Source organism: Anoplophora glabripennis, unplaced genomic scaffold (genome assembly GCF_000390285.2).
Source record: "Anoplophora glabripennis isolate ALB-LARVAE unplaced genomic scaffold, Agla_2.0 scaffold1371, whole genome shotgun sequence".
Lineage (NCBI taxonomy): Eukaryota > Metazoa > Arthropoda > Insecta > Coleoptera > Cerambycidae > Anoplophora > Anoplophora glabripennis.
In genome coordinates this window covers 39,127-45,833 of record NW_019417710.1, presented here as the reverse complement: position 1 = coordinate 45,833, position 6,707 = coordinate 39,127, and the positions used below count along the sequence as shown (strand labels likewise).

The following is a 6,707-nucleotide window of genomic DNA, read 5'->3' as shown; positions in this document are numbered from 1 at the left end:
AAAAAAAAAAGACAAAACCTAACAAACAAATAGAATCAATTTCAACATAATAACAACAAGATTATACACAGTCCACACATCAATCAATAGTATTACAAGATACAATTTACAATTTACACCATAACATGTAATATACATAAGAACACGAACATATTAAGCAAATACTGAACAATTAATCGATTTTAGTTCCACAGCATCATGGATATCCTTTCTAGCAACAGAGAAAATAAAGTTTTTTAGCGCTTTTTTGAAAGTAACTGTAAATCTCATGGACTGTATTTTATCTGGCAATAAGGCATATAACCTCGGACCAAGGTAAGTATGACTTTTTTGTCCTATGCTTTTATTCTTTCTTTGAGTTACAAACATTTTACCTTTGTTTCTTGTTTCATATTTATGTTCGCTGACTATTAATTGACTTTTATTTTTGTGTTGATGTATAGTTAGGAAATAGAAGAATAGTTGCCGTAGGTCCATCAAACACGCTTCAATAAAAAGATCATCCGAAGGGTAAGTAGATATTTTTTTAAACATGATTTTAATAATTGTCTTTTGTACTATTTCTAGATTACGCAATATACTCTTACTTACATTTCTCCAAGCTACAATTCCATAAATTAGGTGCGATTGAACCAATGAGTTATAAATAATTATTAGAGAATCATGGTCAAGTATATCCCTTAACACTTTAAACTTATGAAACGAGAATCTTACCTTATTAGAAAGATATTGTATGTGCTTATCCCATTTTAGGTGATCGATTGTCTAGTATGACACCGAGATACTTAAATTATCTGACCGAATTGATTACGATATCATCTGAAATAGCCAGAAACTGAACAGTGGGGTGAGGAACGAACATCAACATAATTATGTAAAACTCGTGTTTTATCATAATTTACTGTAAGTAACATTGATTTAAACCATTTAAATATTATAGCTAGATCTTTTTCAGCTTTTCTTGTGACAGTTTCCCAGTCATCGTCACTGTAGAAAATACATGTATCGTCTGCGTATGCTATAATATCTCCCATAGTGGGCAGACAGAATAACTCATTTATATATAAGTTAAACAGTATAGGACCTAATACAGAGCCCTGAGGGACTCCATACGTGATCCGTTTTAATTCGCTACGATAATTATTTATTGCCACAAACTGATAACGATGAGTGAGGTAACTCCTGAAAAAGTTTAATGACACCCCTCTAGCACCCACTCTTTCCAGACAGTTTAACAACAGATCATGACTTACAGTGTCAAACGCTTTTGACAAGTCTATAAATACACTGAGGGATTTTTTGTTGTCGTCCATAGCCGAATATATATTGGAAGTAAGATGAAGAATAGCATCTTGCGTAGATACCCCAGCTCTAAAACCATACTGTCTTGGTGATAATACCTGATGTCTCTCAAGGTAGGTACATAATCTTTCTTTTATTATCTTTTCAAAGACTTTAGATAAAGTTGTAATTAACGATATTGGTCGGTAGTTAACAACATCAGCACGATCGCCAGATTTAAATACTGGTATTACCATAGATGTTTTCAATGCATTAGGAAAGTATCCTTCTTCAAAGCATTTATTAATTAAGAACATTAAAGGTTCACCCAGAAATGGACCCATGCATTTTAATAATTCCCCTGTAACTCCATCTTCACCAGGCGACTTGTTACTTTTGAGTGATTGTATTATATTATTTATTTCAGTTAATGTTGTTGGTTTAAGAAATATGGATTCAAAATGATTAAAATAATTTGATGTTGAATTGACTTCTGGCTGATTAATAATTTTACCTGCCAATTTTTGACCCACAGTAACATAATGGTTATTAAATACGTCAGACATAGTTTGTTTATCTTTTATAGTTTCTTCATTGTGATTAACGTATTGAATATCCCTTGATATTTTCTTAGACGAAGTTAATTCCTTCACAGTCTCCCACATCGCTTTATTGTTATTTGAACTTTGCGCAATTCTATTTTTATAATAATTCATCTTAGCAGATTTAATTACATTATTTAAACGATTTCTATAAATTAGGTATCGATTTTTTAAATTAATGTCAAATCTTTCCAATAACTGGTTATACATTTTATCCCTTTTGTTTATTGAATTAATAATACCCTGCGTGATCCAACTTTTGCGCTTCCTTTCTGATTTCCTTATAATGTAAGTGGATTTTTGTATCTCTTTTGTAATAATATATAGAAGTTTCTCAAAACCCGATTCAATACTGTTAGCTTGATAAATTTCATTATAACTAATTTGGGTCATGCCTTCGCTAAGTTCTTTATAGTCAACTCTTCTATTTATTTTTATATCTTTTTTGGAAATCTTACTAGTTTCAAAAATAATTTGAACAAGTACCGTATAATGATCAGTTAGTTTTGTTTTTATCACAAAAGGTAATAAGTATTCATAATCGCATTTAGTCCTAATAAAAACATGGTCTAAGCAAGACCGACTATTTTCTGTCACTCTCGTAAAATCATTTATTGCAGAAACAAAATTAAATTCACACAGATTATTCAGATATTCCCCTACATGTTCACTTAGTTCATTTTCGAGTATGTTAATGTTTATATCACCCACAAACAGAAAATAGTCAGCCTTATCCAAATTGCTATTTGAAAAGTATTGTTTCAGATCTCGCACAAACTCCAAAGGCTCAGTAGAAGGTGATCTATACCCAGCCAAAATATTAATATTTTTTTGCTGAAACTGAATCTCGGCTAGAATCAATTTATTTCCATTGGCAAGAGGAATCAACTTATGTAAAAATTCAATACCATATTTCAAGTATATTATAGTACCATCATTTTGATTAATTGTTCCGTAGTTATATACAATACTGTAACCTGGTATATTAAATAAGTGTATATCGTCCAATTGTCTAGTTTCTGTTAGAATAATACATTCAGGAATTTCCGTGAGGTGTTCTAAGTAACAGCGAAATTCATTAATATTTTTGTTTATACTTCTTATGTTATTATGAAGCACTTTAAAACTTATATTTCCTCTATTGATCTTAAGAACTTCGTTACACTCAGATAATGAGTCTAAAGTTATGGTGTCAATTTCATTAGTATTAAAATCTCTAATATAAGGATTAATGAAATAATACTTTTATTAGATATTGTCTTGTTAGACTGAAGATCTGACATTTCATTTTGAAAATATTTATCTTGCAGAATTTTCACAATCACAAAAAGCGAAATATTTAATTCTTCTAGTGTAAGACAATCAAATATTTTTTCTGAATTCAGTTTTGAGTTATTAATAAATCTTAAAACATTGGCAATTGTTCTTTGCAAACGAATAAATGAAGAGAACCTATTAAATATGTTATTCCAATATTCATAAGCCAAATTTCGAATGATTGTTAAAAATGTTTTTCTTTCTTCAGGAGGATTTTCTAATGTGCAAATAAAATCAAAATTATGTAAATTTAAATTGATTTGATGCAAAAACTTTGGACCATGCCACCATATATCTGATTTTATGAGTTCACTTGGTGTTATTCCACGAGATAAACAATCTGCAGGGTTATCAAGAGATTTTATGTGACGCCACCGGTGATTTATCGTAAGATTTTGTATATTTGAGACTCTATTACTTATAAAAGTAGACCAACCAAAGAAATTTGTGAATCTGTCCATAAATTTACCGATTCAAACTTTAACCTAGGAGGGTAAATTGACGATATTTTTTGTTAATTTTGCAAGGAGTACCATGGCGCATAATTCAAGCTTTGGCAGAGATATTGTTTTAATTGGTGCTATTCTTGATTTTGAAGAAATTAAGTTGCAAGAAATTGTATTATCTACCTTTAAATATATACAAGGTCCATAAGCTTTGATGCTAGCATCTGCAAATCCATGCAATTCAATTGTGAGAATGTCATAATTACTAAATAAATATCGAGGAACTCTGAAATTATTTAAATCTGACATATTTGTTAGAAATTTTCGCCAATGAATGAGTGTTTGTGGATCTAATTGTTCATCCCAATTTATTTTCTTATCGAAATCTTTTGCACTATAATTTTTCCTGTGACTACTATTGGTCCTTTCAGACCTAGTGGATCAAACATTTGTGATAACTTTGATAAAACCTCCCTTTTAGTGAAATTACTTTCTTGTGTTTTATAGGGAGATATAAAAGAGAAAGAATCTAGTTTTGGATTCCAAGATATTCCTAATACCTTACTGGACATATTATCTATTTTTATTGTGCATGTGGATTGTGAATTATGAGAACAAATATTGTTCAAGAAATCGCTTGTGTTTGAGCACCACTTATGTAACTTAAAATTCGAGGGATTAAGTAATTCATTTAATTGATTGTAAACAATCATCAAATTTTCAAAACTATCGCTTCCATACAAAATATCATCTACGTAACACTGATTTAACAGGGCATCAGCCGCCAATGGGTATTTAGATTTGCCTTTAATGGCAATTTCTTTCAATACTCGGGTCGCCAAATACGGCGCGCTATTAGTTCCATAAGTTACAGTTTGTAATTCGATACATTTTATAGGTTCAACTTGACTATCTCGTCAAAGTATGTTTTGTAAAAAATTTTGTGAAGGATTTACTTTAACTTGGCGATACATCTTTTCTATATCCGCAATTATTACAAATTTGTAAAGTCTAAATCTGTTTAATATGTCATATAAATCAGGTTGTACTTGATATCCTTTTAACATGATGTCATTTAAGGAATAACCTGTCGTGCTTTTACATAAAGCGTCAAAAACTACCCGGAGTTTTGTAGTGAGGCTATCTTCTCTTATTACACAGTAATGTGGTAAAAAGTATTTATTGTGAATTTGTCCAATTTTAAGTTCTAAAGGCACATATTTTGCATATCCTAACTGAATATATTCATCTATAAACTTCTTATACAACTGAAATAGATTTGTGTTTCTTTCAAACCTTTTTTCTAAATTAAAAAATCGTTTTTGTGCAATCGTAAATGAATCTCCCAATTTTACATATTCATTTTCCGTTTTTAGTGGCAAATTAACCTGATATGATCCGTTTTCTAACCTTTGTAATGTGGTTTCAAATATAAGTTCGGCAAGTTTATCGTCTGGACATAATACAGGGTTTTCACTAATTTCATCTAATACCCAAAATTTTGTTAAACTGTGATCTAAATCAACTGTATTTGAAAAGAGTGAAACATTGTTTTCTGTTTGATTTAAAATATAATGTGACTTTTACACTTGTAATAGGCACATTACCAGCTATTACCCAACCAAGGTACGTATTTTGTATATCTGGCAGATTTCTCCCGAGTTTTATTATACCATCGGATAAAATACTGTAATAAACATCTGCTCCAATAAGCATATCTATTTCAGAAGGATTGAAGTATGTTGGATCAGCCAGTTTTATGTGATTAGGCACATGAAAGTTTTTAACTTTGATTGGAGATTGAGGTAATTTATGAGTAATATTTTTTAAAATTGCACAAGATGCAGGAAAACTTACATGTTTCTCCACATTTGAGTAAATAATGAGATTTACCATTTTATTAAAAATTGTACTGTTATCACAAATTCCAGAAATTTTCAGAAGTTTTTTGTATATGGTTTGTACTTAAGATCTGTGACTAATTTTTCTGTAATAAATGAGGTTTGACTACCTCCATCTAATAATGCTCGTGCTTGTATTGGCTCGTTATTTGAAGAATATAGTGTTACAAGTGGTGTGGCTAGAAGTATCTGGGAGTTTTTTGTAGAAAAAGCTGACACTGTTTGAGTATTGTCTAAACATCTTGAGGAACAAGGATTATTGATATCATTTTGTGTAAGTGAATCAACTGTGCGTGAGTGAGTAGAACTTTCATTGTGAATATGAGGAGTATTATTTCTATTACTATTGTGTGTGTATACATCAAATGTGCGAGAATCTCTAACAGTGTCCTGAGAGTGATTGAGATTTACATTACTTGTGTGAGGTAAAGGATTATTTGCGTTTTGACTACTTTGTGCAACATATAACTGAGAATTTTGGGGATTTTGGGGAATATGTAGTGTTGAATGGTGTCTTTTTGAACAAATGCGACAACCTCGTGCAATGCAATTTATTGTGATGTGTTTTGTACCCAAACAATTAAAACAAAGTTTATTTGATTTTATAAACTTTACCTTTTCAGCGTGTGATATTTCTTTAAACCTTGTGCAGTTATAAATTTTGTGATCCTGTTGTTTGCAATATAAGCAATTGTTAAAGAATTGGGAATTAGATTTCAAACTATGTACTGCGTTGCTATGAAATGCCGTTCTTGTAGTCCTTTGAGAATTTTGACAGTGTGCGTTTGTGTCATTAACTGACAAATTTTCTAGAACTAAACATTTTTTCTCTAAAAATGTATAAAATTGTGCTAGTGTGGGTAACTCTTTCGGATTCTTTTCTGTTTCAAAGGCCTTGCGAGTATTATAATCAAGTTTCTGTTGAAAGAAATAGATAAGAAGTAAATCCCAGTGCTCCACCGGAACACCTAAATTTTTTAGTGATTCAATGTCTTGTCTCGTTTTTGTAATAAAATCTCTCAATGTGTGTGTATTGCATTTTGCAAGAGAAGGAATTTCTAAAAGATTTTTTATATGTGAATTTATTACTGAAACTTTATTAGAGTATCTTTCCTCTAAAATTTTAAGTGCTGTTTTAAAATTGTCATTAGTTAACGGTA

At 30.5% G+C, this 6,707-nt stretch overlaps 1 long non-coding RNA gene across 1 annotated transcript; it reads left to right on the top strand.

The window, feature by feature from the left end:
• The first annotated feature begins 846 nt into the window (after positions 1-846).
• LOC111692457 lies at positions 847-2,754 on the top strand. Its single transcript, XR_002763236.1, has 3 exons — positions 847-874; positions 956-1,415; positions 2,649-2,754. It is a non-coding gene; the product is annotated as an uncharacterized LOC111692457 (long non-coding RNA).
• The last annotated feature ends 3,953 nt before the right edge of the window (positions 2,755-6,707 follow it).